This window comes from Lagenorhynchus albirostris, chromosome 12 (assembly GCF_949774975.1).
Source record: "Lagenorhynchus albirostris chromosome 12, mLagAlb1.1, whole genome shotgun sequence".
Lineage (NCBI taxonomy): Eukaryota > Metazoa > Chordata > Mammalia > Artiodactyla > Delphinidae > Lagenorhynchus > Lagenorhynchus albirostris.
In genome coordinates, this window is record NC_083106.1 from 16,966,544 (window position 1) to 16,989,505 (window position 22,962).

The window sequence follows — 22,962 nt, forward strand, 5'->3', positions numbered from 1 at the left end:
CATTTATATTCTAATTTATGGTTTTGTTAATGTTCAGTGCTTCTACTATTGTGACCGAATGAATATTGTTCATAGCTGTGTCATATTGTATACTATAACCATATTTCTTTTTCATTATTTTTCCTTTCTTGGAGTTTTCTTCTTTATTACTTTTCCATCTATTTGTCCATTATTCTGCTCCAAATCTTCTGACAGAATATAAAACACCCTGCAATATGATGGAACCCATTGGTATATCAGTCAGTTCCATTTCTTTATTTTTTTGATCTGTTCAGCCCCATTCTGGGTTGGTTGTGCTTTGCTTATTCCCTCATTTCGGTGGAGCAAGTCTTCTAAGAGCTTGTTGAGAAGGGATGTAAGTGATGTAACTATTTTTATTTATTTATTTGGTTGTGCCCAGTCTTAGCTGTGGCAGGCGGGCTCCTTAGTTGCAGCTCCAGGGCTCCTTAGTTGTGGCTCGCCGGTTCCTTAGTTGTGGCATGTGAACTCTTAGTTGCGGCATGCATGTGGGATCTAGTTCCCTGATCAGGGATTGAACCCGGGTACTCTGCATTGAGAGCACAAGATCTTATCCACTGCAGCACCAGGGAAGTCCCGATGTAACTATTTTGACCCCTTATATGCTATAAGTCCACCCCATACTTGATCATTTCTAGGTTAGAAGTCATTTGTACCTCAGAATTTGGAAATGACTGTTCTTGGCTTTTAGGGTTACTGTTGAGCAGTCAATGCCATTCAGATTCCAGATGGTTTATGTGACCTTCTTTTTGCTTTCTGGCAGCCTTTAGGGTCTTCTCTTTATCCCTAGTGTTCTGAGATTTCACAATGATGTGCTTTATTCTCTATGTTGGGTGTTAGGCGGGTCTTTCTAATCAGGAAACTTCTTTCACTTCTGGGAAATTTTTGTTTATTATTTCATTGATTTCTTCCATTTTGTTTTTTCAGCTCTCTCTTTCCAGAACTTATTATTTGGATATTTGACCTATTGGACTGATCATCTAATTTCCTTAGACTCTGTCCCATTTCCTATCTAGTTCTGGCAGATTTCCTAAACTTTATCTTTGAAGCCTCTTAAAAATTCTTTCTGTTTTCAGAATATTCTTTTTTTTTTTAAATTGTATTTGTTTTTCTTCCTCTTGCCTCACTGAGCATACTCAGTGTGTATATACATGTATGTATACACATAAACAAAAATACAAGAGAACAAATCCATACTTTTATTTATTCACTTTTCAATAAGTTTAAATCTTCGAAGGGTACAGCATCACACGGATTCTGTGTCCAATGGCCTTAGGAGGAAGGTTGCTTTGGAATTTGGCACCAACGGTGCCACTGGTTCCATGAGCTTGAGTTATCTTTCCCCAGACTACTCTGGTTTTGTTGGGTTTTCCCACCAGGAGTTACTGTGTTCTGGGAATTCCCTGGTGGTCCAGTGGTTAGGACTCTGTGCTTTCACTGCTGAGGGCCCAGGTTCAGTCCCTGGTCTGGGAACTAAGATCTTGCAAGCCATGGGGCACGGCCGAAAAAGAAGTTACTATGTTCTTTGCTTTGTACACAAAAGCACATCTCTTGGCTAGACAGAATTTAGTTTCATCTGGAGCATATACACCTTCAATTTTCAGAAAAGCTGTGTGCTCCCTCTGGTTCCAGGGACCCTGCTTCTAGCCAGCAAAAAAGGCCTTGGACCATAGCCTTCCAGATATATGTCGTTTTAGAAGTCCTGTTCCCAGCAGGCCTCCACAGGCTCCAAGATGGCTGAAAGAGCCTCAGTGTGTATTTTCAATGCAATTCTGTCCCTCAGATTGTCTCTGCTACCTTTGAGTTCATTTTCCCCACCCATCTGTTTAGCTGTCTTTCATGTCCACAGCTTTCTCCTGTTATCTGATGATTCTTTGTTTATACTTAAGACAGAGGCACCAGAAATCAGATTGGAAGCCCTGCATTGTGGGGCTTCCTTTCCCAGAACCTTCTTAGGGTTCTCGGTTCCAATACGCTTGTTCCTGTGGGTGTTCTCCACACCCCACAACCCATGTAATTAATTTTCAGTTGCCTCCGTTATATTCCACATCAGTTGCTACTGTTTCCCTCAATCTGTGTTCAATCTTCCCAACTTTTGTTGGCATTTCTCATCTCTGTTATCCACCCCCCCATCATTGCTGTTCTTGTGGTTTTATTTTATTTCCCTCCTTATTTCAATTTTACTGCGATTTGAGGAGGGAGTGGCGACAAAGAACGTATGTTAATGCAATGTAGTATGTATAACGAGATATCATGCTTCTCCCGTGTCTTATTATCACACTTTCAACATGCTTCATATCAACAGTCTATCTCAAAAATGGCTGAAAAGATATCTCTTTTGTAGAATGTGCTCAGAGGAAACAACTGCCCATCAAATTTTCTTATCCCAAGATATCCTTCTTCTGTGACACTCTTTTGATCTATTTCTTCATTAAGGTAATACAAGGTTACCATTTACTGAGGACCTACTGTGTGTACTTTACACTCAATATGTCTCATTTCATCTTCACAGAATCCCTGCAGGGTAGGCATTATTATACCCATTTTACAGACAAGGACTGTGGCTCAGAAACTTTTCCCAGGAAACTCAGCTGACAAGATGTGGAGCCTGGATTCAAGGAGGCATCAGTCTAACTTCCAAGCTGACTGCTCTTTCCAGGGCACTTTGCTGCCCATCCCCAGGGGTTGTTCAGTGCTTGGTGACAGCTGTGACAGCAGGAGGAACACACCAGGAGCTCTTTGATAGAATATAATTTCCATGCAGGTAGAGCCCTCACCTGCCTTGTCTACATCCATCTCCCAAGCACAAGAATAATACTTGATGCATTGAAAATACATTTTTTAAACAAACCAATGAATGAATGGATGAACATGATATCCTTTAATTCTCAGAGCAACGCAGTCATAACTCTTACGTTACCCTTTCATAAAAGGTTAGAAAACAAGTTTCAGAAACTTGGGATTTCTGTTTCCTGGGGCTCTGCCCTTTCTAGGAAGTGTTGTTTTTATGTAATCTGAGGAATAACCCGTGGTAAGGTGTCAGCTAGGACCTGAGAGGATAGCTGAGTTGGCTTGGCTTCATGAGTTCAGAATTATTCATCATTGGAGAAGGTGCAGAGGAAAGGGAACCCTTCCACACTGTTGGTGGGAATGTAAACTGGTGCAGCCACTATGGAAAACAGTATGGAGGTTCCCCAAAAAACTAAAAATAGAATTACCATATGATCCATCAATCCCACTCCTGGGCCTATATCCAGACAAAAATATAATTCAAAAGATACATGCACCCCTATGTTCATAGCAGCACTATTCACGATAGCCAAGACATGGAAGCAACCTAAGTGTCCATCGACAGATGAATGGATAAAGAAGATGTGGTATATATACAAAACGGAATACTACTCAGCCATTAAAAAAGAATGAAATAATGCCATTGGCAGCAACATGGATGGACCTAGAGATTATCATACTGAGTGAAGTAAGTCAAAAAGAGAAAGACAAATACCATATGATATCACTTATATATGAAATCTAAAGTATGACACAAATGAACTTACCTACAAAACAGAAACAGATTCACAGACATAGAGAACAGACTTGTGGTTGCCAAGAGGGGGTGGGTGGGGGAGGGATGGACTGGGAGGTTGGGATTAGCAGATGCAAACTATTATATATAGAATGGATAAACAACAAGGTCCTACTGAGTAGCACGGGGAACTATATTCAATATCCTGTGATAAACCATTATGGAAAAGAATATGAAAAAGAATGTAAATATGTGTATAACTGAACTGCTTGCTATATAGCAGAAATTAACACAACATTCTAAATCAACTATACTTGAATAAATTAAAAAAACAGAATTATTCAGCATTCATTCAACAAAATACTAGTGACTGTTGACTATGTGCTGGACTGGGAGACCGAAATTCATTCAATCTCATCCTAGCTTCACAATAATCCTGCTAGGTAGCTAGTCGTTCTAAAACCAGACTCTTAAATATCCATTGCCAATGAAGAGTTCGCTTAAAATTCAAACTCTTTTTGAGAATCTGGACTTCATTTTAGTGTCCTGTGTTTTCTTGGCATTTTGGAGCAGTTTGATGATTTTAAAAAATTAGTTCCGGGGCTTCCCTGGTGGCGCAGTGGTTGAGAGTCCGCCTGCTGATGCAGGGGACACGGGTTCTGCCCCGGTCCGGGAAGATCCCACACGCCGCGGAGCGGCTGGGCCCGTGAGCCATGGCCGCTGAGCCTGCGCGTCCAGAGCCTGTGCTCCGCAACGGGAGAGGCCACGACTGTGAGAGGCCCGCGTACCAGAAAAAAAAAAAGAAAATTAGTTCCTTGAAGGGCACATCTAACTTAATTTTGTGTTTCTGTTAGGTATTGCTTAAACTTGCATGGTTTTTTAAAAAAGATGGGATTGTTTTGGACACTTGAAAGTGCCTTTTGACCTATTTTTGAATAGTTAAGCTCTTTTAAGTCAGTTTATGTAAAAAGCCTTTTATTCAGAATTTAAATTAAATTAAAACTTAATTTAATTTAATGATGTTTATTTCCAGGACACCTGAATGGTTGTAAAAGTGCTCCACAGGGGACTGATGTTACATAAGATATTCTCCTGCCAGGCTGTAATGAGTAAAAAATGAAGACAGACACCTAGGCAACCCACTTACTACCCCATTCCTCTTTTCCTCCTTCCTCTCCCACCACTGCTGTCCAAGGAGGAGGTGGGACTCCTCCTGGCTCCCTATTTTTGCCAAATGCTATGTTTCCTGATCTCTTGAGTCAAAGGAAAGAACTCAGGTGGGTCACTGAGTGGATGTATTGGAGGCAGGTAAAACTTCTGGTAACTTCTCCAGCAAGCTTACCTCCCTATTCATCCAAAAACTATGCCCTAAAACATCAGTGGGGCATGTGAAAGGCTTAAAATAGGAACGACTAAAACAGCTAGAGAGATAGATAACTTTGTAGCATTTGCAGTTACTTTATTAATTGTAGAAATGCTTATAATAATCCAAACAGGTAGCAAAAGGGAGAATTACATTCTTTCTGCCTGCCTAACACATCCTTGGATCAGAATTTGTGAAATCTGTTAACTAGTTGAATGTGTCCCTATTTTTTTTTTGTCCCTATTTTTGATAGGAGAAAATGGAATCAAATTGCTCAGAGCAATTTGAGGGAGAGGTAAGAGCTCAGCGTTAGGCGTATGAGTAATGGAATGACTTTAGAACATGGACCTGTCAAACTCAATGCTCACAAACTGTATACTTTGTTACTTTTTTAATAGGTCAAAAATAGATGATTCTTTAAAAAAAAAAGACAGTACAACTGTATCTATTTTCATATTTGGAAAACTACTGGGGTGTCAACCTAATTTCAGAAAGAATTTTTTTTAGAATTCCCTGGACATCATCTGGAATAAAGATGATGTCCTTCCGACACTGCAGTGCTAGGTGGGTGGCTAAGCTCATCTGACCCTCAACCCCTGTGGGTCCCCAGAGATTCTGACGAGTGTCCCTGAGGCTGACTTACTGGTCTGGGCATGATGAACTAAATGTCCTTCCATGCTATAAAATTCTACCATTCTAACTTTTCAGGCATTAAAATTATATTTTGAAAAGCATACCCATAGGGATGGTCATCACCAAAGTGGCCTTCACGACGTCGCTGACCGTGACGGCTGAATCGGCCACCTGATTGTGCGAGAAGCCACATCAGCTGCAGGTACATTCTTTTTTAAAAAAATTTATTTATTTTTATTTTGGCTGCTTTGGGTCTTTGTTGTTGAGTCTCTGTTGCTGCATGCGGGCTTTCTCTAGTTGCGGCGAGCGGGGTCTACTCTGTGTTGCAGTGCGCGGGCTTCGCATTGTGGTGGCTTCTCTTGTTGTGGAGCACGGGCTGTAGGCACGCGGGCTTCAGTAGTTGTGGCACGAGGGCTCAGTAGTTGTGGCACACGGGCTCTAGAGCGCAGGCTCAGTAGTTGTGGTGCATGGGCTTAGTTGCTCTGCGGCACGTGGGATCTTCCTGGACCAGGGTTTGAACCCGTGTCCCCTGCATTGGCAGGCGGATTCTTAACCACTGCGCCACCAGGGAAGCCCCTGCAGGTACATTCTTGCATGAAGTGTGCAGGCTCTGGGACCAGACTGCCTGGGCTCGAGCAGTGGCTCCCATACATCCCAGTGTGTTGTCTTTCCTTAACAGTAAAATAAGGATTTATGTACCCACCTCACAGGGTTGTTGTGAGGATAAAATGAGCTAATATGGGTCAAGAGCTAAGAACAGCGCCTGGCACCTGGTAAGTGGTACATTAAATGTTAGTTAGGAATGTATTTCTATCATTTTTATTTACGTGAACTATTTGAAATTACACAAGGTGCTTTTTAGTTACTGATGCACAGGAGTGCATTCGTAGGTATGGTAAATGAACAGTTGCTCCTTTTATTGGGATTGATATATATACACCAATATGTATAAAGTGGATAACTAATAAGAACCTGCTGTATAAAAAAATAAAAACAAAGACACCCACAATTGCCCCTTTTAGAATCCCAGAATGCAATTTCCCAGCAATGCAAGTGCTCATCTCTTCCTTTCACTTTGCAGCCACCTCTACCAAACAGCTTTCTCCTCAGCCCCTTGCTCGTTTCTTTGCACGTACATACAATTTTCCTTCTTCCTCCATCAGAGCCTACTTAACTCTGCTTTGGGAAATTTTTTTCCCAATACTTAACTCACAAATCCCCTGAACCGTCTTCTTCTTTTCTCTCACACTTTCAAGTTTATTTTAGTTTTAATCACCCAAGTGACCTGGGAAGTGGCTGGTAAAAGCTAGAATCAGGCTATTGACCGGCTGCATCGAAATGAAGGGGGGAAGTTGCAAAAGGAGAGTGTCCAAGGCTGGAAGGAAGGGGCCCAGAGTCCTCCTGCTTTCAAAGTTCTACGTCTGCCATCTCAGATTTAGATCCATATTTTATGACCACTTACCTTCTACCTCATATGGGTTAAGCACCAGACTAGAGCTTTTAGACGGATTATCATTTGATGCTCATGGTAACTCCTTGAAGTTAGGTATTACCCCCAGCTTACAGATGAAGAAAAGCAAAACTAGAGGTAAATAACTTACCCAAGACCACATAACTGGGAAGTAGAGAACTAGAGTTAGAACCCATACATTCTTATTCCAAGCTCCATTCTCTTCCCACTATTCATAATGCCTCCCTTACATAACCGTAGAAGTAAAATAATAATGGTCAAATTTCATCAGTATCATGCCCTTGAAACTAAAAGTTCCATTCAGAATTCCACAGAAGTTTCTATATAGCTCTTCATCCTCCTCTAAATAAATGAACTTTTTACCCAGTGCTCACTGCATCCATCCATCCATTCATCCATCTATCCTTTTATTAATTATTTACTATTAATATATTCCAGCGTTGTATTAAGTCCTGAAGAAACCCCTATCTTTAAGGAGTTCTCGGTCTAGGGAAGGGGACCACGTGTAAATAAAAATTTACAATATAATGTGGTGAATGTTAATACATAGTGGTACTTATAAGGTTTTAGAGAAATGCAGGAGAGATGGGGAGGGGAATTTCTAACTTTTCCTAGGGGCAACTTTTAAAACTAGGATCTCTGGTACTTTAGAAGGTCAGGGAAGGAACCACTTGAACCTGTGCAAAGTTTTCTCAGAAGGGTTTATGTCCAAGGGAGGAGAGAAGTGAGAGTTTGACTGGGGCATCACAGAAGAGTTTTAACTGTGTTAGTGTTTGAGCTGATCAAGAGTTTGCCAGGAACCAGAAGAGGAAGAGGATATTCCAGGCAAAAGCAACCACAAATGGAAAAGTACATGCAAATAATTTGCTAGGACTCCTACCTAGAGTACCATTCAAAGGAGTAACAGGAGACTAAACACCTAGGATAGGTGGTTAGGGTTTGGATAAAGAAAGGAATGGTATGCAAGGCCAATAATTAATTCTCAAGGATACTAAAAATGCTCTCAAAAGCATTATTACAGTTCATTGTAAAATTGATTCTTCAATGCCATTAAACAAAATGATAGAAGTTCTTTCTGTCCATTTCCAGAGAGTTGCAACAAATTCTCTATATTTTGGGATAAATTTGCATTCAGGAGTTGAGCTGGGAGCCTAACCTTGTTTCTGGGGGATAATGTGTTCTGAATTCCAAACAATGGTTTACAAAACTCTGGAGAGCCATGAGGCTGTGACTTGGCATATAGTGGCACAGCCTTAGAGACAGGCCTGATGTTCAAACACAGGGCAGGGAAAGAGGATATGGCCCCAAATGAAGACTTGCTTGTTACTCTAACAGGGGCAAGGGAGCTTTCTGGAGGTGAATTTTACTTGAGGTAATAGAGGTTAAATTTCTTTTCTTGTTTTTGGCTGTGCTGTGAGGCTTTTTGGATCTTAGATCTTAGGTCCCCGACCAGGGATTAAAGCCGAGCCCTCGGTAGCGAAAGCATGGAGTCCTAATCACTGAACCACAATGAACTCCCTAGAAGTTAAATTTCTGACATGGGTTTCACCCTGAAGTCTCTGCAACACTACTTTTATTTTCTTCCCGAACTTCTGGGGTTGAGATTAAGTAAGTTAGTGAAATTAAGATACATATAAATATAGCTATATCTCTCTATAAATATCTATATCTGTATACTCATCTGCCAGAGAGGAAGCTGGTCTGAACTGGAACTGTTTCTATAGATTTCAAGGCTCATTCGCCAGCCTCCTTAGCTAGGACAGAAGCAATGTTTCTAAGCCTGAGAATTCCCCCTTCTGTCTGAGTTGATCAATACATCTTTTTGCATCCTCCGGCACAAAAACCCAAATGTGCTTCCTTTTCTAAAAGGGAGCCTCTGTCTCACTGGGATTAAGAGAGCATAGTCCCATGACACAGTCTGCACTCAATTTTTGGCATCTGAAAAACCTTCCCCCTTTCAAGAACTGTGGGCAACCAGTCAAGAGGGAACAGTACATTGGCATTTGGACTGAAAATCTTACCTGCCAACTGGGCTGCTCTTAATGTATTTTTTCTGAAACTGGGGGAAGCACATGTAACAGGGACAGGCTTTGTGCTATCGGAACAGTTTTGATGAGCACATCTGCACTGAGTTGAAGGGGAAGCCGGCCAGCTGTGTTTGTTCACTTTCTCCTGTACCAGCTTTCCTCGGACTCCTGAACACTCTTGCAGGGCAACTGTTACCTCTCAAGACTCATATTTCATTTCTCTACTTTATTAATGCCATAACCGCGGAATCACACATTTTATACGTAGTTGCTCTGACTGACACTCTAGCACGTTTCTCTCAATTACTTGTCACCTTCTATGCTTTAGTTCTGGTGTCAATCTTGCCAAGAAGGTGAGTGGAAATTGACCCAAAGAGAGTTTCACTAGCTTCGTATGTTCAGACTGATACTTCTTCCAGGGTTCCCTTCCACAATGCTATTTTCATTCAACAAGTATTTATTGGGTATCAGCTGTACCAGGCACTGTCCTCGGCTTCTCAGAGAAAAGGGTGAGCAGAATAGGCTTCTGGAAGTAACCCGAGAGGCCTCGACTCACCAAAGCCCAGTCCAGACCCGGAGAAGGAGCCAGCAGGGCCTCCGGAGCCTGGCTGGGGCGGGGGATTATGGGGTGGAGTGGCGGAGGGGAACTCAGCGTCCACGCCTCAAGCTGTGGGGTACTCAGACCCTTGCTCATAACCACTGTTGCCTTCTTTTTCCTTTAAACATTTTTGATGAACAAATCTAATCTCCTTTTTAATTTAGAAGAAAAAGAACCTCACATTCTGTAACAGAAATTTTTCAACAGAAAAAGAAGGAAAAAAGTTGTTCAGCCGGCTGAGAAGACGACTTCAGTAGGATATTAAATGCTAAATAGTTAATCAGATGGTCCCGGTCCCCTGAGGCTTGGAATATGAAGTTCAGAGTTCCATCCTTCATTCCTGGCATATGTGGAAATATTTTAAAATAATTTCATAGATAAGCTGAGGGTGGAAAAGCTCTCGCTTTTTAACAGTAAAAACTTTTCTTGGCTTCCAGAATCGTTTTAGAGTCTGGGGGGGAGAATTTTATATAAATATCTACATAATTTTTGAATATATCTTATATAAATGATAAGTCACAAAAACGCAAAACCTGGCAGAGAAATTTCTGGACAGTGGAGGCTTCTTAGCCTCTTGGAATTCTCATCGATTCATTGGTGGCACTGAAAAGCCCACAGACTGACGGTTACTTTATACCTGTTAGCTGTAACAGTCCCCTCCCGAATATTCCTGCCCAAAGGTCAGAAGGACATTTCCTTACAGAAAAGCAGTCTTAAAGTTTGAAAACACACAGCCTACATACCCTGCCGTCTAGGTCCTCCATGAAGGGAGCTGCCGTGTTGCTATCAGGCCATACGTTCGAATGTTCTCCAACTTCCTTTCTGACTCAGATCGAATGAATTCGCAGCGCTGATGTAAGGCTCTTAATGGCAATCTGTTTTCAATTCAGGGCAGATGTGGGACACTCTTGTAGCTCTAGGGATTATCAACTTTAAAACAAATCGCCTTCAGGATGATAAGTCAAGAGGCAGTAACTGCTTCCTGAGGCCTCCTTGGGGTTCCTTCCAAATGCTTAACATATAACACAAGAACTATGGCTCAAAAGCAGGTTTTGCTCCTGAGGTTCCCAGGCTTGAGAACAAGGCTTGCAAATACTGCTCAGAAACAGAGCTTGTAAATACATCTCAGGATGAATTCAGATATTTTAGTAACATGCCAAAGTGATCAAAACGTTCCTGCCCCCCGTCCCCCACCAATCTGTCTTAGGACTATGTTTAGTCCATGGAGTAGAGCTTTTCCACAAATCGAAATTGAATTGTTCTGGTTCAGAGTTTTCTTGGCTCAAAGGAAGGAAGGGGAGGATTATTCCAAGACTTCCACAGAGAAACATCCAGAAATCAATTTAACATGATAAGTTTAATGTTCTAGAATTCGTGTCCCCGTGGCATGAACTGCCTACGACTCGGAGCACCCTCTGTTTGGAGACCACGCTGTAGGGGTGGCTCATTCGCCAGGATTTAAGACTCAGAAAAAACCCATAGCGGGCGCTTAGTAGAGTTTAACCCCATTTAATAAACCTGAAAAGAGGTTTAAAAAAAACTACTAACTTGCAAAAAATCTGAAGGAAAAATTTTAAGATTTTTAAACCAAACTTTCCCCATAAAGCACCCACAGATAAGTTTAGGTATAAGTAACACTAGTGAAGAGTCAGAAAATAGTCACAGTACATTACATATTTAGAAAACACAGTCTATTCTTTAAAATTAATGAGTGTGACATAATGAAGCTATGTGGCAAAGCATTAAGTCACCCACCGATGAACACTATAGCTACAGTTTCTCTTACCTTCATGGGGAGACAAGAGATTAAACTTCCACTAGCTTACACATGTGCTGAATAACCATGAAGCAGCATTACACGAGGGTGTTAAGAATTCTGGATGGGACATAAAGGGACCTGCCCCCAGGTTTCTTTAACTCAGTGGCTGTGGACAAGCCACTGCCCAGGCCACAGTTCCATTGGTCAAGTGGCTGAATTAGGTGGTCTCTAAAACCCAAACCTCACGTATCAGTTATGATGCATTCATCAAGACTTGGTAGAGAACAGAGGGTGAAGGACTTTTCTTTCTTTTGTTTTCAAGAATAATCACTAAATGCCACTAGGTGGACATCTCAGACAAAATTTTTTTCCACCTTGAAGCATCTATTTATAAGTATGGCCACAAGGCAGGTTTTAGCTGAAAAGTTGGATCTGAAGGGTAAAGAAAGCTACTACCTTATCCAAATCAGACACCTAGATTTTTTATTTTTTTATTTTTTTGGCTTTATGGGCTTCTGGGGAAACAGTTAGCTAAGGCATACCCCAGAATTGTCATCCTGTTTATGGGCATCAGTAATGTACTCACTTAGCAAATTTATTAGGACTAGTTAATTTTTTTTTTTTAATTAAATGAGGTAAGGAAAGTCAGACGTTGCCAGTGAGCAGTGGGTAATTTTGATAGGTAGGGTTAAGGCGGGGGATACCTGGTCTGGAGGACGGAGAGTGTGATGTGGTGAAAAAAGCATGGAATTATGAGTCTAGTTCCAGGGCTACTACGGCTACTACTTAGCTTTGAGGCCTTGGCCACCTGACTTCTGTTTTCTAGGTGTCCATTTCCTCATCTCTACAAGGAAGGCATTGGTCTCTCCATCCTCTTAGTCGCCCAATAATCAAAAAAGAAATTCTACCCCATAGGATGTAGCTTTTATTTTAGAGTTTGACTCTCAGAAGCCCTGAAGCCAAGACTATAAACTCAGTGTACATCTGATAACAACTGGAGATCAGGCAGATCTGCAGTTAACCTGTGATACAATCTTTTTTGCAACTGTGGGAGATCCTCACTCACCTGCAGAAAAGAGCTCAGATATACCAGTAAAGTCCTGTTACATAACATCATCATAATAAACATTTCCTTTCCACAAACTTATTTACATTCTCAGCTATAATTTGATAATATATGAATATTTAAAAAACCATGTGTAACACTGGCATTGTGGGTTGAACTGTGTGTGCCACCTCCCAAATTCATAAGGCGAGGCCTAACCCCGGTACCTCAGAATATGATCTTCTTTGGAGATAGGGTCTTTACAGAGGTAACTTAATCAAATCATTGGGGTGGGCATGAATTCAATGTGACTGGTGTCCTTATAAAATGGGGAAACCTGGACACAGAGACATGCTTAGGGAGAACGCCATGGGAACAAGAAGACTGCAATCTACAAGCCAAGGAGAGAGGCCTGGAACAGAGCCTTCCTTCACAGCCCTCAGAAGGAACCAACCCTGCCAACATCTTGTTTCTGGACTTCTGGCCTCCAGAACTATGAGACAGTAAATTGCTGTTGTTTAAACCACCCAATCTGTGGTACTACTATGTTACAGCAGACCAAGCAGACTAATAACTGGCATCCTCTGAACAATGACTGCATTATCTTGCATCCTACTATGTGCCAAACACTCACATAAACAAATCAAGGTACTCTAGGGTTTAGGACTGTGAGAGCTGGAAGAAATGAGCATTGAGACTGGGTTGACAGTGCACAAAGGCCAGCAGCAGCATTATTTTTGTAGTTTTTTTTTTTTTTTTTTGCGGTACGCGGGCCTCTCACTGCTGTGGCCTCTCCCGTTGCGGAGCACAGGCTCCGGACGCGCAGGCCCAGCGGCCATGGCTCATGGGCCCAGCCACTCCGCGGCATGTGGGATCTTCCCGGACCAGGGCACAAACCCGTGTCCCCTGCATCGGCAGGCGGACTCTCAACCACCATGCCACCAGGGAAGCCCTTATTTTTGTAGTTTTAAAGATGCCTTCTCGCCCCCTCCATTCCAACACACAATGTAACACGACTGATTCAACAAAGCACACAAAATACAAAAAAAATATAAAAACCTAAAGAAGCCCAGTGTTGGGGAGGGTGCACACTTGGGAACACCCATGGCTCTGTTTTTATTCAAGGTACCGTGTGCTGACTCAGCACAGGAGTTGGGGTCACCTCTGTTACTCTACCAGCTCCTCCACAGGGCGTGCCAATCCAAGCATTTACGATATACCCTCTTATTAATCTTAAGAACTTTTTCCCAAATCAGAACAGATGAAGAAATAATGTGCTATTATTTCCAAAAAGTTAGGCTACACTGATTCTCTCTATTAAGGCACATTATCAAAAATAAAGAGAAAAAAAATAAAGGGAAATGCGAAGAAATGGGCATAGTGAATGCATATTAAAGCAAGCATTATTACATAGAGCAAGTTGATAATAGTTTCCAAAGATAAAATTCAGACCGGATCCAGCACCATTATTCTCAAATGCCTTATCTGGCAAAGTTTGGAAGTAAGTTTTATAAAACCATTATGAAGGAAATGCAAATACTCCGAACCTATATATTAATTAAAATCAATCTCCATTATCTTTTGTCTTAACAAGCTCAGAATTAAACATAGTCTCTATTCAATAGTGACAGTACTTATGGCTCAAGTAAAGCTGAGACAAAGGCGGGACTCCAACAGTGCAGCAACGAGGAAGGAGGAAAGTTTTACAGGGAATTACCTAGGCCAGGCAAGTGGATGTGGCCCCAGGGGAAGTGGGAAGATTCTGCAAGATGTAACTTTTCAAGGCAATGTTAGAATGTTCAGTGGGAACTGACAGACCAGTGATTCTGGCAGAGTTTGATGCTTTCAAAACAGTGAGGAGTGGAATTATCTGTTGCAATGCACAATTAGCATTGAGCTGAGTTTTGCAACTTTAATATCAGCAGTTAACATTTTCCCTTCAGGTTTGCGTAGTAACTTGTCAGGATGTTATTTACATTAAACCTGATCTGCGTCACTTTCCCACGAGAGCTAAAAGTAATAACTTAGGCTTTATAGAGCTGTACAATATATATCTTTTGTCGGGGAAAAAGTTTTAGTTACGACTGTCCCATTCCCATGGTCCACACCAAAACTTGAGTTTATGATTTTATTTCACAATATTCAAATGAAGTCAGTGATTCTCACCCCTGTCTGCACATTAGAATCAACCAGAAGCTTTTAAAAATCCAGATACCTAGGCCACAGCCCAGACCAATAAAGTCAAAATCTCTAGGCATGGACCCAGGCTCAGTACTATTTCTTTTTCCTCCCCAAGTGATTCCAATGTCCATCCGAGTCAGGGAATAAAATATTTCTTTCTTAAATGAAAGAATTCTTCTTTTGGTGCATTTCTTGGCATTCCAAATTGTTTGATCAAGAAAAGTTTCAAAACATTGAAAATCTTATCCACCGGTCAAGATTTCCTGAACTAGAAAGGGAATGGTGATGATTCTTGCACAAAGAGAAATAGCTAACAGTTGTGTTATTTGTTGTTCACATAATTGGTTAACACACTTTTGCCTTCCATTCATATGATTCATAAAGTTTCATGTGGTTTAGAGATGAATCAAGGTGAAGATTTTATTTTTTATTTTTTTGGCCATGTCACGCGGCATGCGGGATCCCAGTTTCTTGACCAGGGATGGAACCCCTGCAGTGGAAGCATGGAGTCTTAACTACTAGACCGCCAGGGAAGTCCAAAGTGTGAAGATGTTAGATGATATCCCTTCTAATTCTCAGACTATGATTCAACACAGTATTTCTCATAATGGTCTGCAGAGAAGAGGCAGCTAGAGGTGCTTGTTGAAAATACAGATTCCCAGTTCCTTCTCTGGAGGGTTGATTCTGTAGTTATGGTGGGTCTCTGGGGCTCCTTATCACCAGGCAAGCTTGAAAAATATTTTATTCCTTGACTTGGGTGGACATTGGAATCACTTAGGGAGGAAAAAAAGAGTACTGAGCCTGGGTCTACTCCTAGAGATTCTGACTTTATTGGTCTGGGCTGTGGCCTGGGTATCTGGATTTTTAGAAGCTTCTGGTTGATCCTATTGTGCAGACAGGGGTGAGAATCACTGACTTCATTGAAACAATAGTCATTTAAGTGAAACAGGTGTGAAAGCAATGTCTACCATTCCCATTAAGATATTCAATGTCCTTTTACATACATGTGTCTCATTTGAATCCTTGAAAATCTGCTGAGGTGGGAAGAGTGGGCATTCTCTTTCTCTTACAGATAAGCAAACCAAAACTCGGAGAGGTGAAGTGGTGTGATCGAGGTACCACTAGAAGTAGAATTATGGAATTGGTGGCATCTGTCTTATGGATTCTACTACCTTGCCTGTGTTTCTTTACTCCTTACTAGCTCACCAGCTGTCCCAGCCTTCCTTTAAAAACAAAACAAAACAACACTTTTGGTTGCCTAGAGCAACCAAAAACTTACATCAGAATTGTTATTAATAATAATACTAATAACAACCACGTCAGCAGCTAACATTGGGTCCTTTCTATACATTGTGCTAAGTGCTCTGCATGCATTATCTAATTGTCTCAAAGACTCTGTAAGGTGGGTTATCATTCCCATTTTACGGGTGAGGAAACTGAGGCTTAGAGAGTAAGTAACTTGCCAACGGTCACGTTCCTATGCAGCACTCTTCTTATGTCATCTAAATCTCTTCCTATTTTCCTTGCAGCTAACCAAATTTCAGCAAGTGGCAGAGAGAAAAGGATCTGATAAAGTAATTCAGAGAAAGCTATTAGGGACAATTACAGCTTTCCTGAATCATATTGCCACTTCTAATGTGGAGATCAGATCTTTTAAGAAACTTCTCGAGCCAGCCATTCAAAAACGTGAGTATCCAGCACTCGAAGAGTTCGTCTGGAGAATAATGGGTCGTTAATTCCTAACTACCTGCTTTGTCTATGCCTGGCTTAACCGTGTCTTCCCAGAGACAGTCCATAATACACTGACTTGGCGTCTGAAGGCTCGAGCCTGAGTCCCAAATGCTTGTTATTTGCTGTGGGATCTTGAGCCAGTCCTATCCAGGATGTGGCTTAATGCTCTGAGAGAATAAGGCCCAGTTGGAAAATTAATCAATATTCTCATCTTTCCTTTTCTAAGGTTTCCAAAGCACTGAACTTATTTTCTTCCCCGGCTCTGTCTGTTGTCACTGTTGTCCTTGTAACCATTTTTACTGTTAGTATATAAATGAGATATACTGTACTAGATACTACACAATAAAAAGAAATATACAGTATATTTTACCAATAAATAAAGTGCCTAGCACAGTGCTTGTAGAGTAAGCAAATATCTGAGACATCATCACTGTTGCCAGCGTCAGTAAATGTACTATTTGTCCATCATAATTAATTGCTGATAGTATAGAAAAACGTATAGAAATAGTAATAGGGGACAGTGACTGTACATTTACTCCCTTCACATGTACAGAACTTATTTTTCTTATTTAAGTATGCAGAGCTCAAAGCAAATGAAGTCAAGGATCAGGTTCCTAGAAGTTCAAGAGGATGTGTCTTCTGTTTAGCTACAAAAACTCTTCCCAGAAATTAGGTACTATTTCATGATGCTGTGAAGAGGGAAAAAGACGTAGAAGAACAGAGTTTCTTTATCCCTCCAATTCTGAAGACTGTCACCTGGTGGCGGGGGGGGGGGGTCCTAGCTAACTTCCTGCAAAGTTATACTTATGTAAAGATTGAGGAGAAATTATTCTTTTATGTATACTATAAAGAGAATAAGGCTACTGGGTCAACTGACGGAAGCTTAAACTATGCATCCTCTCATATATAAATCTCGATTTATTCAACAAATATTAACTGAGCACTTACTCTGTGCTGCACACTGGGAATACAAGGATGACAAAGGTCCCAACTCTCAGGAAGCGTTCTTTTTTAGGTGGCACACGGACAAGGGACAAGCACACAAACAGGCTAGTAGAACAATAACTGTGCTAAATTTCTAAAAAGAAGCCATCAATGGGCTGAGATGGAGACCGTTGGCAGAGGTGTCCTCTTCAGAAAGAGCAGTCAGGAAGAGGTGACGTTGGAAATGGAACAATATGAAGTCAGCTATTACGTGTGGGAAGAAAATCATTGCAGGCAGAGAGGTTCGTGAATGCAACGTCTCTGAGGTGGGGAACAATGCTTGGTGCAGTCGAGAGATTGGAAAAAGTCTAGTATAATCGGAGTGCAGAGAGCATGGGAGAAGGTGTGACACCAAGCCGCAAGGTGATCGGGGCTGGGTCACCCAGACCTCTGGGCCATGGTAAGGAGTGTGGATTTATTTTAGGCCCAGTAGGAAGCCACTGAAGAATGTTAAGCAGAGAAGCAGCATGATCTGATTCGTGTCTCAATGTAATTCCTATTGCGTGTGGAGAAAGGACACTGAAGATAATGATGACCTTTCTCTTCCCAGCCAATACTTGTTAGAAAAGCAGAAATTATCAAATAATTTCCCTCTATTTTTTTTTTTTTGCGGTACACGGGCCTCTCTGTTGTGGCCTCTCCCGTTGCAGAGCACAGGCACCGTACGCGCAGGCTCAGCGGCCATGCTGCAGTGGTTGAGAGTCCGCCTGCCGATGCAGGGGACGCGGGTTCGTGCCCCGGTCCGGGAAGATCCCACATGCCGCAGAGCGGCTGGGCCCGTGAGCCATGGCCGCTGAGCCTGCGCGTCCGGAGCCTGTGCTCCGCAACGGGAGAGGCCACAGCAGTGAGAGGCCCGCGTACCGCAAAAAAAAAAAAAAAAAAAAAAAAGTTAAGACACTCAAATTCTTCCTGGGCCAGCTCAGAAATACATCCTCCATTGTCACATACCCTTCTCTTTCCATTGACCAGACAGGGGCAGGAAAACAATAAAAGTCAAACTCTCTTTACCCCATGATAGTTTTCTTTTCAGGTTTCAGTTCAACGCAAAGCGTATTTCTATGGTTGAGTTATGAACTCCAAAAATAGAGGCTTGTCATGGAAATGCAGACAGACGCCTCACTGCAGCCACGTTCCTGGGCGCCGCTGTAGTCATCAGTTTTAATGAGAGCTGTTAATATCGCCTCCATCAGAATGGTTGCCCTGGGCTGACGTTCTGGGCTGTGCACAGGTGCTCTCGGCCAAAAATGTAATGTACGTCATTACGTTATCAATGAGGCACAGATGCGCTTTCTGTCTGAACGCAAGGTGGTGTTCCTGCCCAGTGTTTAAGTGTTTAAGTCTTTCAGCAGGCCCGGGTCCGTTTGTATCAAAATGCTGTTCTAGCTCAGTGAACCCGAGAAGTGCATTCTGCTTCTCCAGGACAGGAGTTTAGAAAACATGCTTAAGTTAGGAGTGCAACAAGGCTGGGCTCTCAAAAGGCAGGTACAGGATTTCTTAAGAACATGAAACTCAGCCCAACACCTTCTGCTTTTTCAGTGAAAACTTCAGCCACTGCATGTTCATTCATTGACTCCTCGGGATTTTCTTGGGCACCCACCCTGCGCAGATACCCTGAAGAAGTTGAAGATGATTCTGTCAAGGACCTTGCCCCCAGGCACTCTGCAAATATTTCTGCCATTTCTGATTTTCCCTGCCAACTTCTTTAGAATTGACTCTCAAGATGTGGGTCTGCACTGCCACTCCCTGAGACTCTAGTTCTAACATTATGGTGTTTTTCTACAGAGTTCAATGTTTAACTTAATTTTACATCTCCAGCGGTGTCTCCTTTTTCCTAAGCTTGAAACCCCCGTTCACTGAACTTTTTGTTATTCAACTTGGTCCCTAGGATCTATCTGACTTGAAGCCAGGTTTTTCTTAAAGCTGGCAGCTCCTGCAGTTAGCCTAGCTTCTTAGCTTGGCTCTGCCAAACCAGTGTGGATACCTGGATGCTGAGAACTGGCTTTGAAGGGCACCCAGGGGCCACCACCGACAGGGCACTGCACCTGCCTCTGTTCTCAATATGAAGTCACCTGTCAGGGATGGAATGGTGGCTCAGGGAGAAAAAGGGTACCTCCTCCACACAGGAGGGAGTTTTGACTCAATCCTGACTTTGAAAGTGACATTGCCTTCCTTGCTGTCCAGGAAAACTGTTCTCTTACACAGAAGCTAAATGGTGAGAAAGGAGATCAGTGCGCTGGCTACCATGCAGTCTCCTTACTGTCATTTCTGTTTTAAGCACAGAGATGGACACAAGACACAAGGAAGACACTGGGAAGTGTGTGTGTGTGTGTGCGTGTGTGTACTTGGAGAAGCGTGCAGTATTTTCCTGGGCCTCTGAGAGCATCCAGCTGAGGAAAACGTGAGACCAGCAAGGTCAGGACCCAGCATTACCCAATCCTCTGTCCTTCAGCTTGTTGTACACCCCTCGACTGATAACCAAAGATGACAGAGGCCCCTGAAGATAAATGGGCACTCTTCGTCGCCATTTCCTTTCCACCCCCATCCCCATGCCTTACTTCAGGTTCCCGCTTCCCCACCCCCGACTAATCCCCACTCCTCATTTGAGTAATGGTTTGCCAGTGGCATCATGAAGGGGTGGCTGGTGGCATTAACCCTGTCTCCTGGCCCCTCATCCCTCAGGGATGTGGCCGTTGCTGGGGAGCTCAGGACTGTCGTTCCTGCCATCCGCCTCAGAGCCCCAAAGCTCTGGGCCAGCAGCGGTGCCCTCGTGGTGCAACGGCTGTTCTGCATGGCTGGCCTCGCTAGAAAGTGAATCTCTTGACGGGCAATTTGCTGCTGCCACCTGTATCAAGAAATCTTTTGCTAAGACTGTGAAATGCATGAGACCCCCCTCTCTGCTCCCAGGTTTAGTTTTCACATGTTCTGCTTCTACTGAATGTACATTGTCCTGTTTGCATTTCCAGTTGGTACCTGAAATATTCTGATCACCTCTCCTTTCTCCTAGGCAGACAGGCACATGTTTTATAAGTGGTAGGAAGGCAAGGACATAAGGGACCCAACAGGTGACAGTAGGAAGTAAATGTCAGACGTGCTTCTGACTCAGGAAGACTTGGGTGGTGCTGCCAGCCCCTGCAGGAGAATCTGAGTTTGGATGAAATGCAGAGGTGGAAGGGTTGACTTTCTGTCTAGGGATTTACCGCGGACTCGCTCTTGTCAAATATCAGGTGGAAATCTTCCTGATGATTACCTCAGGGCTAGAAGATTTGGACAACACATTAATATTTACAAAGTGCTTTTTAGGAGCTGTACCAACTATTATGCAAATTCAAAACAAGTTACATAAGAAGCTGATTAATGTTATTGTATTAATATATCAAATGTATAAACTGTATCGTAAGATTTTTTGGGGAGCAGGGGGAGGCAGGCAACTATAATATGATTAATGTAAGTTAAATGATATTTTAAAATAATTTATATTCAAACTAGAAATCTTTTCCAATGAATATTTCATAATTGAAAAATTAAGCTTCTTCAAATTTCATGAAAATTGAAAGGAACATTATGAAAGTGGTATCCTCCAATCTCTATTCTTTCAATATTTTCAAAAGATCATATATTTCAAATAGATGAACATATTATATTTAATCTTGGACTAAAAAAATCTGGTTCTTAAATATGCTATTTTGTTCAGAAATTAAAAACGAGGGAAATAATAATTTTAAAAGCCAAGCTTGGGACTTCCCTGGCGGTCCAGTGGTTAGGACTTCGCCTTCCAATGCTGGGGGTGTGGGTTCGATCCCTGGTCAGGGAGCTAGGATCCCACATGCCTCGTGGCCAAAAAGCCAAAACATAAAACGGAAGCGATATTGTAACAAATTCAATAACGACTTTAAAAATGGTCCACATCAAAACAAAAAAAACCAGAAATTGAAAAAAAAAAAGACAAGTTTTACAGTGCATTGAAAGGATGTTAAAATGATGAAAAGTGCCTTAGTCTTTAAAAGACCTCATCATATCCCAACCAAAGTCCTCCTCCCACAGATAAGGTTTGGCTCACTCTTACTGTAAGGGGCCCCAGCGGTGAGATGCAAGGTCTTCTCCATGACAGGGAGTCAGTTCTCAGCCATATTTCTGCCAGGCATTTCTTTTTCTCCATCGACCTTATAATTCATTTAAGCAGTTGATAAAAATGTATTAAGCCAGGTGTGTTCTGGAGGGACAATGATGAGTAAGAACAGTCTTAGCGCTGCTGCATGGAGTGAAGAGTGACAGGCAGTGAGAGAAGCAACAGCAATGGAACCAGGGCTGGGATGGGAGGAGAAGGGGGGTTATCTATGGAGCCTTCACCAGGAGCAGATCCCACAGCCCTGAGTACTGGGGAGAATGTAGGGGGTTCAGGACATTGGGCCCTTGCTCTGAAAGAAGAATCCGAGAGAGATCTGGATTTTCTCTCTGCTCATACAGTTCATTTGAAATTTGAGGACAGTTTACACAATTGGCATCGGCAACCCCATCTGTTCCTAGAATTTTGGCTTAGCCCTAGACACAAGGAACACCCTGAGTGTGGTGGATTAACTTTGGTTCTGTTTAATTTTCCTAACCAAAAACATTGGTCTTGAATGACTCCAAGCTCCCCTGGAACACGGGTCGCCCCCCTTTGGGTATAAGCTTCCCCCGCATCCTTGCAGACAACAATCTTTGAGTGCCGTCCAGTTATAACACACAGGCAGCCAAGGTAACAGAGGTGAATAGAAATAGGAAAAATACCAGGCTGTTTGCATTGGGACATGGTAACCGTGAAATGAGCAAACATTTAATTTTGTTTATTGAGGTCAACATGAAAGCTGTTGAATCTCTTATAACAACTTTGTGACATTTGATGCATGCCTTTTTGAAACACCTCAAGCTGAGCTTGTTGTTCTGAAATGTCAGAATGTTCCATCCTGGTAAGCAGTCAGCTCGTATTGAGTTCTCCCTTTGTGCAGAACGCTGTGAAGTGTGGCTGAAATGCATAAGGGGGACGAAAGAGGATACAATGAAAACTGGAAGCTGTGAGTCAGGAGACAGTGAAAACAATCTGAAAAGCCTTTCTGGTTTTGCTTGATTTCAGACTGCATTCGTGATCAAGGGGGAGAAGCCCACCCATACTTTCCATGCGTGCTTTACTTTTATGGCCCCCTTCTCAATGCAAGGGGCTACTTGGGCAGTAAATTTTGCCCACTGAGTGAGGTAATCTCAGACATGGCAGCCTGAATTTGTGAAGAGGCTGTGTGTCATCTTGGACCCAGGAAGAGATCTGCTAACCTTTGAGGCCAGGAAGCCTTCAGACAGGGCCTGGAAGAAAGGCAAGCCAACAATCTCAGGCCTCACCTCTTGCTTCTTTTTTCCATTTACCTTTGATGAGGGTATGTTGACAAAATAAACTATTGAGAAGTCACGGGAATTGCTTGGTTGTCTAGTGGTTAGGACTCCGTGCTTCCACTGCAGGGGTCATGAGTTCAATCCCTGGTTGGGGAACTAAGATCCCACATGTTGCGTGGTGTGGCCAAAAAGAAAAAAATACTGAGAAGTCATAATTATATAGAGGATAAATGAACAGGCTTTGGAGTTCTGAGGTTTAAACCAA

At 42.4% G+C, this 22,962-nt stretch overlaps 1 protein-coding gene and 1 pseudogene across 1 annotated transcript in view; both read right to left on the reverse strand.

Annotated features, from left to right (window-relative positions):
• Positions 1 to 22,962, reverse strand: part of SASH1 (SAM and SH3 domain containing 1) — a 324,331-nt gene that overhangs the window by 238,825 nt on the left and 62,544 nt on the right. The window lies entirely within an intron of this gene.
• On the reverse strand, positions 1,207 to 9,732 carry LOC132530884 (large ribosomal subunit protein eL33-like; annotated as a pseudogene).